This window comes from Carassius gibelio, chromosome A23 (genome assembly GCF_023724105.1).
Source record: "Carassius gibelio isolate Cgi1373 ecotype wild population from Czech Republic chromosome A23, carGib1.2-hapl.c, whole genome shotgun sequence".
Taxonomy (NCBI): Eukaryota; Metazoa; Chordata; class Actinopteri; order Cypriniformes; family Cyprinidae; genus Carassius; species Carassius gibelio.
The window spans coordinates 23,418,639-23,429,751 of NC_068393.1; the positions used below are offsets into that span (position 1 = coordinate 23,418,639).

Here is an 11,113-nt window from a genome sequence, read left to right on the forward strand (position 1 = left end):
AAGGTCTTTTGGAGCGCCTGTGGTCTTCTGAGAGGGACGTCCCCCTGGGCCCCATCACTTTTAGTCTTACTTACATGGCCAGTCTAGAGATCTTGCATTATTTAACTGGCTTTCAGTACACAAACCACAACTGCCTGAGGAAGTGCTTCAGCGGCAGTATCCAAGGAGAGACGACAGCCGAATGAAATGAACCAGACAGTAAATAGCCGATTATGGAGTTCACACTGCTTATACCATAAGGAGGAAATCACAAAGAGCAAAGATGAATGAACCCCAAAGAACAGAAACGTAAGGGACATATTTTGCACATACAGCCCAAATTTAATTTTGCTAACTCTTATAACAAACATAGCCATTCTTATTACTGATGTCGCTTTGCCTAAAGCTAAGCTTCCAGAGTCACTTTCATCAAAAAGGGTTAAATAAACACATGATTCAAACCAGACCTGAAGGGACGCGTTGTGAGGGATGCCTTTCAATACAGCAAAAAGAAATTTGGCTCAGAGATGCTGCCAGTCTGTGACTTCCATTACAAGAGGCCTAAAACCCTTCTCGATACAAAACAGGCGAGCGAAAAGGAAAAACACCACGGCACCAGTTAATAATACCCTTAACAGCTGGTTTGGCATCAGTGAAACCAACCCTTTGCTTAACATAATACATTGTGAGTGCCATGACAATGCTATCCAGGATCAGTTGTAGGGACCATAGAAAACTCCTCAGAGGATGGTGGTAAAGCTGTAGTCTGCAAGCAGATGGCAGATAGCATTGATCGGATCCATTCCCTGATAAGACTGAGGGATAGATGCGCTGTCCTGGAAACTAGAAAGGAGAGGCGAGTGGAAAGGTCTCCCCCACCCTGTCCCAAAAGAGAAATCCACACCACTGACTGGCATTGACGTACAATAATGGTCCCGTGTCCCAGACGTTGTAATTTAATTCTAACAGTGTGTATCGCTAAAAATGCTAACTGATGTAATGTCCAATATGCAATGAGGGGTCAGGGATTGACCTGAGATGAGCGAAGGATGCTAAAGCTCATTCGAGGGCCACTGACACTTTCATTTATGATGGTATGTGACCTGACAACAAGGTCGAAGGTCACACTTGGTATTTCAAGCACAAGTCGAATAGTTGGGGTAAACTCCAGGAACAGACACTCTCTCCATCACAGACACATCACTTCCCTGTTACTAGAATTATGTGATATGCAATACTGTTCAACGGTTAAATTATGTGCTGCTGACTCGTGTTTTCTGAAATGAGATACTCTTGGTCATGGTCGAGCTTCATCGGACAAGCTTCTAATCTCACTACCAGTCACATACTCTGACAGCAAAAACAAGAAATACAGTGGCTCTACACAAAAGAAGAAGAAAAATATTCTCCTGAATTTGCCGTTGGTTCTTTTATTTTGATGGGCGGTGGAAAAGAAAGAGGGCTGGAAAAACACTAGAGGAATGCGAGCTCATCATTGCTGTCCTGACATCATGAGTGGCACTGATCCTACACTGAGGTTCCCAGCTGAGACCTCCAGTCTGTTTAGGGAGCGGGAAAAGCTGTATCTCCTCTGGACGACGGCCATGACAAACAAAACATGGCCTGACCTTTCATTCTCCAAACCCTGTTCAAGCCAAAGCACTATTTATACACACTCAATAACTCAGTAAAAGGAAACGGTAATGAATTCGATGTAACAGCACTCTTTGCACATCATACCAAGGCACTAAAAATATACAACAAAGCAGGCTGCTAATAAGACTGATCAAATATAAAATGGAAGCCTAATCTCTATTTCTGTCATATGGCAAGAAGTATCTAAATCATACACACTTTCTCAGAAGGATAAGCATCTGCCAACCTTCAGCTCACACTTAGCCTATATAAAATGTACATACTAGAAGAAAAGAGAAGGGAGAAACAATTTTATTATCTCTTCCTCAGATCTGATACAATCAGCTTCAAAACACTTCATGCCTGACTGGCTTTATTGTGTTAGTTTGACGTCTCCGCAGATTTGAGGTGCAGAAAGAGCTGATAATGGATTGGAAGAGTAAATTAAATAACATGTGTTTTATGATAAACTCGATCAAAAAGCTATCATTGTCTGTCCTAGGAGTGAAATTGAAGAAAACTAAAAAAACAAGTAGTGATAATCTACAAGCATGCTATTCAAGAAAAGGAAAAAAGAAAACCCAAAATGGCAGCTGAAGCTGATCAGTTTGGAGGAGAGATGCTTTCCGGCAAGATTATTAATGAATCATTGCTCAATAAATGTATGGAAGGACGGGGCTAGTTGTCACATGCACAATATCTCAGTTTCTGAGTCAAATGTCTCCAGTCTGTATTTTCCTTTCGAACATCTAGAAAAAAAACAAAATAAGAACTTTCAATTAATTTCGTATTTCAATTTAAAATTCCATTTTTAATTTTTTTTTTCTTAAACTGTTACAAGTAAAAAAAAAAAAAAAAAAAAAAAAAAAACACTGTTGGGGCAAGTTGCCACAAAAGGTAAACTGCATATTTATGTATCCCTAAGACTTTAAAGACAATATCCAATACAGACAGTAACAAAAGGTGTGACAACTTAAACCTTACTTAATATTCACTTGAAACAAAAGGTGTGACAACTAGCTCCGGTCTCCCCCAACTATAAATTTCGTGACTCTCTAATAGTGACGTACTCTTCCCTGTGTGAGAAGAAGGCAAGACTGTGTCACGTAGAGTGGACACGGAGCGTTAATACAACCCACAGCCCACTCCACAGAGACTCGAGAGGAGGCTGGGACTGAGGATGTCAGGGATATTTAAAACATCCGTCAATCACGGCAAAGGCCGAGTGCGCGGAATATAACAACTCAAAGCGAGGTTAATTCTGACATGGCGCACTTCGTTTCCCATTGTCACAGATGCGAACCGCTTTGACATAAGGTGAACGTTAATGCCTAGAACGTTGAGATTGATGCTCTCACATCACTTCATAAGACAAACTCCATCAAACTACCAGGGACTCTATTGGTAATGTTAGTATGAGAAGAAAGCCACATTCACAAAAACGGTCCTGGAGTGCCGCTGACCTGCAGAGTTCAGCTCTAACCCTAATAAAACACACCTGAACAAGCTAATCAAGGTCTTCAGGATTACTAAGGCTCTAGACCAGTGAGGGTTTTTTTCAGGGTTGGAGATAATTCTGCAGGACATCGGCACTCCAGGACCGACCTTGCCCACTCCTGCTCTAGATGTAGATTATCCATTTGATCACTTTGAAAAACAACCTTTATATTGAATTATTACCCCAAATAAACCCTTTGAGATTAATATTTTTAGTGAAACAAAAATAAAATGTGATAAAAAAATCAAACAAATGAGTCGACTCTTATACCCTTTTGTAAACAATAATATTCAGTATTACGTGTTAGCTAGAAAAGCGGTGTAAACAAACATTTTACATTTGTCAACAGACATGGTCAGGTAAATTGATTCATATTTCTTTCTCACAAGTAGGCTAGGCTACTAAAAGAATCGACAGTGGGTCATTTAAGGAACGCGAACTGTTCAAAAGAATAGGAACTAGAATCGTTCCATTCCTCAAAAATTCCATCACTACAAAGAAGCCATTCCATAATGTGAGCTACTTCAAGAATGGAACTGAATTAAATGGCATCACTATTATCCATCCTTTGGGACCTAAAGGCACGCATTTTATAGGCAACAACCCGTCAACAAACACAGAATACGAGCGTTTATATAAAACGCGTAACTTTTGGAGAGATGATTGCGCACTAGCAGGAGTTTGCTTTTCACCACAAGAAAACCTCTCAGTCCAGTTACGAGCGCTCTAATGCTGAGTGGTTGAAGTGTACATTTCTATAAACACCGACTTCCATACAACACCTTTACTTAAGAAATAAACGCATCCTTCCCAATGTTAAACTCTTCAGTCATACTATGGAAAAAGCCCAATATCGAACCGTCAGTGGAAGCGAGTAAGCTCAAAACATTTACAAAAACATAGTATATCAGTTTACTTAATGCAAGCAAAAACAAACCAGTCTATTTTTTTATCTAATGGATGAAGCAGAGCATCTCGTAGGCAGCTACATAAACATATATACAAACACAGTACGCTACCTTGGACTGTCAGTTTCCCGCCTCACAAAAGAAAATATAAGTGTCTGCTCAACAAACCAGACAATAAAGAATCTGAGATTTTAATGAATGTAGTAGAGCTAGACTATGCAGATATTACATGCGTGAAATTGCAATTAGAAATTCGCCTAATCTTCGATTTCTGCCTCTCATGCAGCCCAACAGTTCTAACCTACATCCAGTTTTACCGAATTCCCATCTGAATCAGTCTTGGCGAGAATTTACAGACAGCCAACCCACATACGGTCACACTGATACTGACAATCCTAAATCCAACTAGCTGAACAACTGAGAGGTCTTTGACAAATCCTGGTTTGTATATTTAAACACATCAAGCACTCCTCCGAGTCCCTACGCAGTTAAGCGTAACCCTAAAAGTGCGATTTGCAGTGGTAAACTGAGCCATCCAACAAATGCATCGTTTGCATTCTGCATATTCCCAGAGAACGCCCCTGTACCCACATAACATATTTCAGTAAAGCAGTTAAACCACGGGGAATCTAACCAAGTTAGTCATCCACTATGCTGCTCAATGCAGATATCTTCTTGTTTAATGCGTCAGTTAATACGCACTGAGGTGTCAAACCGCATTTAAAATGTTCCCATGCACTCCTTGGCTGTTCCGACGCAAGTATCGATACATTCATTGTAAACGCCGAAGGAAACAGCGCGCCGCACGCATCTGAGCACAAAAAAAACTACATTTTCCCCCAAACAAACTGCACTGAAAAGTCACGCCTTTGCGTAAAGAACCGAGGTTACTTACTTGTGCTCTTGATGCCTTGGTTCGTTATCCTCGCCATGCGTAAAATCTCAAACTTGAGTACATTTTCTCTGCAGCAGTGTGTAAAGCTCCGCGTGCACTTTCCTTGTGTGAAGTCTCAGCACGGCATGAATGAGGAGGAATGCGGTCCGCGCGCCCTGATCGAGACGCAGCCTCGTTTTGAGTGTCCGGGAACGCGCTGCCTGATTCGTATATCTCGCGTCGCGGCCAGGCGGCGACATTGAGCGCGCTGGAGTCTGTATGGTGAAATATAACAGCTAATCTGTAGTCCAGAATACCGGTTCGTTGCACCACCTGTCGATGTATCTAAGAACATTTATTACAATCACACAGACGACTATTTGTTGTTTGTTTGTGTGTGCCAGCCAAGCATACAGTAGTAGAGGATATGCATAAATAGATTTAGATGAGTAGGCTACTGTAACAACGGGTGAGTTGTAATACCATCATTAATCTAAATGAGCCAAAAGAGTGAAATATTTCCTATACCGTACGTGTATTTTATAATAATCATGTTAAAAATTAAATGTGGGTTGTAGGCCTATAGACAGTAATTACTTTGAACGAGTATAGGTTTCAGCAAAATTTTGTAAACGTTTGTAATGATAAAAAGGGGGGGGGGGGGGGGGGGGACAAGTGCACGTTTTTCACCTGCCACCACATACACCTTGACGAACAGTAGTCACGTGGGCGAGAGGATGTAACCATAGCAACCGTACACTGTCGAAATGTTCTCCATTGTGATCAGTATTGTTTTGTATGTTAGTAAAACATGACACGTCATTATGTATCACTTTTTTATATATACATTTACACATAACAGACATTTCTCAATAAAGAATTATAATATTAATTATAAATGTCGTATCTATACAAGTTTCTAGTTTCTAGCAACAAATTACAATATGTAACGTGCAAGACAATTTTGCCTTGTAGACTTTTACTTTTTATCATTGTGTAAATGCAGAATATACATTCAAGAGCCTTAACTTCTTTAAAAGAGAAGGCATTTGTTATAGGGTTGTAGTTTAGAACTAATTTATAGCAGACAAATATTTAAATCTCTCTCTCTCTCTGTCTATAATATATATTTATATATATATATATATATATATATATATATATATATATATATATATATATATATATATATATATATATATATATATATATATATATATATATATAAATTAAGCATATAAGAGTTACATATTGTTCCTGGAAATAAAATGTGCTACCACACCCCCACTCTCCCCAACACTGTGTTTTTAGGGGGTTTCTACCCATGCATTTTTAAAGAGACATCAGAAATGTCCATATATTTTAGTTCTACATTTTACTGTGGAGACTGACATAAAATGTAGAATATAGAAGAATAAATGTGTAGTATATTCATACGGAAAATTGACAATTGATATCTGAGTGTTGAAAACACTAAACTTTGTTTTCTTAACCTTGCTCACTAGAAAACTAAGAAATGTATGACCAGACCAGAGCACAGCCATATAAATATAATAATAATAATAAAAAATCATTAAAAAATGATACTTTGCAAAAAATATATGCATCCTATATTTACTTAATGTGGTATTATAAATCCTTAGATTACAGTGAGGTTAGGTTCTTGTTTGACCAGTTATAAAAAAAGACCATCTCATGTTAGAAAGTATTTGACCACCCATTGAGCATTACAATCCCATCATCCTACTGCACACATAACCTTCCTCAGAAAGAAACCAAAGCTTCTCTGATAAACACTGTGGATTCAGGATCAAACTTGCACACCCACCGACAAATCCACTGCTACTAGATTGAAGACGAAGTCTGAATGAACAAACAAGGCTGTCAGAACAGTCAAAACTAAACTAAAATAAACTTCAGCTTAAATTCTACTCTAACCTTTATAACATTGGTTTGCAGTTGTATTTCTGTAAACAATTTTGCATTGATGTGAGGCTTTTCTGGTACATTGTCACTGATGGCTTCACTGGACATATGCTTCAAGCTGTTTACAACAAATAAGAGTGTCTGCCCTTATTTTGTCCTTCTAAGATGCTGTCTGACCAAAACAGTGACAGGTTTACAAAACTACATACAGTATAGTGTGTTTGTAGCAATATAATAGGCCAGTGACCATTTCACAAATGAGGAGAATTGTGAATGTTTTAGGAAAACAATTTTTTTTCATGTCAGCAAAACAGGACACAGCAGAATCTGGCAGGGCAAGAAAAATCACAAAATCTGTGAGCATCAAGCTGAAGTGCTCTGGAAATCCAATTCATTTAAATGTAAGAAAATTTATTATACTGTTACTGTAGTTTTACTGTAACTAAATCATTTTAAATGTTGACTTTCATGAAATGGTCAGTGTTTTATTCTTAGGTGTAAGGAGATTCTACACAATTCCTAATAATTTATTTGAGATTATTCGTACAGCCTTTTATTGAATCTGTTTTTTTTTTTTTTTTTTTTGCATGCTAGTTTATTTGTGAAATAGCATTGGGTTTAGTTGTGTCTGCCCCTGTACACAACAAAAATAACTGTTATTTTTAATCAGACTGCTAAATTGAAGTTCATGCCCAGAATAAGCTACAACAAACCTCAGACTTTAAACCTATAGTCAGACATTTGGCTTGCAATACTATTACCACCACAAAATGTATATCATCAATCCGTGTCACTCAAAACTGCCAGGAAATCACTGAATAATTCACAAGAGCATACTGAGAAAACAAATGAAATTGAAGGGCTCTGACAGACATACTCTTGTCAGAGTCACCGAGCACAGCAGGCATTAATCTGTAAATGAAGGAGGACACCAGAGAGCTTCTACAGGTGTTGGTCAGGTGCTGCTTCTAGAGGCAGGTCCAGGATGTCTCTGGTCATTCAGTAGTTGGCCTTGCATCTTAAAAACAAAGTGCTCTGAATGTAATTGTGCCACTCCTCCCTGCATGGGGATGTTTGCAAGGTCACTGGCATTAAGAAAGTTGGACTCCGATTGATTAGGTCTAAAACTTTTTTTCTCTCTCACTCCTGAGTTTTGGTGAAGCAGGTGCTAATTGCAAGGATATTAGTCATTTTCTCTTTTATCCCTAGCATGCATCCCCCTGCAAATGAATACAAGAATGTTCCCACTTCCCAGCGTATATTCATAGCTGTATCCATACAGGGCCAGTATGTGGGCTGTAATAGAGCCTCCCCAGTCACCTTTTCAAAACCTTTTAGAGAAACATGGATTCGGAGGCCTGCTGTGATGGCTGTTGCTTTTGCAAACACGCAGCTGTAGGTTGCTCCCTGCTCTTTGCCTCCAGTTTCCACACATTTCGTCGCAGGACATTTTTCCACATAGAAGCAAAGTCTTCCATATAATGCTAGACTGCTCACAGGGCTCATGGCGTATCTCTCCTGGCCAGCACCGCCTTGATGTCAGCCATGCTTCTCTTTCACATCCACCGCAACACCCAATCATAATTAAAATCTTGTGTGGAAGAGGGAGCAGGGGAAGCTAATTAGGGACAAACACTTTCTTTTTCTCTGGCACAAATCAAAAAGAAGTGAAAGGACTGGCTGCTTCTGTGCCCCTGTGATGTGCGGCTGGGGCAAGTAGGATTATCCGATGGAAACAGAGTATAATTTTTTTTCCCTCTATACTTTAATGTTTGTTTTTTTTAGTTTTTTTGATCATGTGGAGCATCACAGGCACGCTTTTACTTCTTTGCTCACACTGCAGTTCTGTATGAATTAGGTTTAACTCACTAAATGAATGGAGAAAGGACAGTAAGGGGCAGATAGCAAAGGAGTGTGGGCTTAGGGACACTGTCTGGTGTCTGCATCCAGAAATAAGCTTTGTTTTGTTCTTCCTTGGCTGGGTAATTAGACTAAGACTAAGTGTGTGTTTGTCTATTGGATGTATATTACATTTGAGATGTACAGAGCCTCGATGTCCATCTTTACACTGAATCATTATGTAAAAACCAATAAATCAAACTTCAGACATAAATAGCTAATTTTATATATATTCCTACCATTTCCTGCTCTTCATATGAACGTCAATATTATTGATACGGAAGCTAGGAATAAAGCATGTAATGCAACACGAAGACATGCTGATGATGTTACAATAATATTTGATGAAAAGTCTCAAATTTAGATGGTCAGCACATACAACAAATGACCTCGCTTTGCAATATGATCGCACAGAGATCACACACACTGTGAATACACAGCGGCTGCATTCATACAGTCAGAATTTGGGATTCACAACTGTAGATGTGACTCTCAAGTTGTCCAGTTCATGCAGTTTACATAAGTGAAGAAATGCTGTTCCTAGAAGCAGTTGACCAAAATGTGTTTATATCATAATTTACTCAATTTCATGTTGCTCCAAAGCTGTTATTTATCTGTGCAACACAAAATAAGATATTTTGTCTGTGTTGTTGTTTTTTGGCCAGGTTAGGATGGTAAGTAAATGATGATTTTTATTTTGGGTGAACAAGGCTTGAATTGAACTGTGTGAACATTAACGTCAACTGAACCTTCCCCTAGCTCCACTCCTTGGTTGCATCAAATACACAGATGAAGGATCTGACGTATGAAACGAGCAAAAGTTTACCTGTGAATTGGTGGGTGGCAACAGATAAGTCTGGTCAGTAATGTTTTAAAGGCAGGGCTTAGGGAAGGGTTGTAGACCATTTTAACCTCTGCACTAAGAAATGATAACAAAGTCAAAAGTTTCAGATATTAGTTCAGGAATCAGGACTTTTAATATTTGTACAAAACACAAGCCATCTCATCATCAAACATAAGCAGAGAAAAAAACTACATATGCTTCTGCCAAAAATGATTGTAATTGCTTGCCCAGTCCTGCCCTCGTAATTGGGCAGTGCATCACCCGAATGTCACTCCCTTTATTTTAATTGCCTTTCATGGTACGCGTGCATCGCCTTACTGACTAAATATTGCAGCCTATACTGGGCTGCCTATTACGTTATGTATAAGACATTGTATAGTCTGAAATCCCCAGACACCAATTACTTGCCCATATCAGACCGATCATTATTCCCGACCAAAGTCAAAGACTGAGGCCTGACACAGTGAGCATAAAGGGTATCTCTCTCGCTTTCTATGTCCCTTGCCCCCTCCTTCCCTCCTCCCAATCACTTTCATGTGCCAGACTCTGATCCTCTATTTGCAATTCATCACTGGACCATGAAACGTTCCTAGTGTCTGCAGGAGTTGGCCATTACTTCCTGTTTCTCTCAGCCATATATCAGCGCAATGCAATGCTTCTTACTGTCACCACGGTAGCAACACCCGTCCCCTCAGCAACAACCTTGTACCGGTTTCTGATGAACGGAAATGAATTGTTGAGGTGTGACAGAGACATTATGCTATAAATACATAGACAATGGATACATTAAGAATAATAATGGTTTAAGATGCACATACTCACCAACACATCATCGATCAAATTCATCAGGCCAGCAGCTGTCAAATATTTGGTGAAAGCATCTTAAAAACAAATGCACTTGGATATATTAAATGACATAACGTAGTTTGGACTGGAGTGTTTTTACATTTTAGGTTAGGTTCTGTATTGTACTAAATCTGTGAGCAGCCAGACCTTTCAACATTTTGCCAGTGCATACAGACCTGTGACATCCCTTTGCTCCTTGCCACTTCGGTAACAAAGGGCTCCTACTCAAAAGACTAGGGTAAGACAAGATAAGAGAAGGTGTCCATGTTATCAATTCCAGCATGCATCAGTGCGGTGGTGTAAATGAGTGAGGAGAAAAGAGGGCTGGCGAAGCCCTCGGGGAGCATCCATCCCTGAAAGCAAGAGCGAAAGGAAGAGACAGGAACAGAAAGAAAGGGTAAGAGGAAGAGAGAGAGTCCCATTGCCTGTCAGTTCTCATGACTTTCATTATATTTGCAGTGTAGTATGTTGTTATTTCCGGAACCTTATCTAACTAGAATTTTTGCCATGTATTTGGAGTAGCAAAAGAGTAGCATTCGAACCAGCCACAGCTTTGCTCTACCCTCCAGCTGTGTTGCACTTTAGCCACAGAAATAGAGTAACAGGGAGTACTCCGGGTGAAGGGGTGATCATATGATATGTTTATGTTCGGAGAGATGCTAACCTCGTCTTTGGCTGTTATGAGTGTAAGATGATTTCACCAG

General features: G+C 39.4%; 1 protein-coding gene across 3 annotated transcripts in view; it reads right to left on the reverse strand.

The window, feature by feature from the left end:
* Window positions 1–5,223, reverse strand: part of LOC127944782 (plexin-A1) — a 205,945-nt gene extending 200,722 nt beyond the window's left edge. For 2 of the 3 annotated variants that reach the window (XM_052541032.1, XM_052541030.1), the window contains exon 1: window positions 4,916–5,132. The gene's annotated coding sequence lies outside the window, so the exon portion shown is untranslated. Of the gene's footprint in view, window positions 1–4,915 lie in introns of all 3 variants that reach the window. The other variant, XM_052541031.1, reaches the window with a different exon arrangement.
* Between the last annotated feature and the right edge of the window lie 5,890 nt (window positions 5,224–11,113).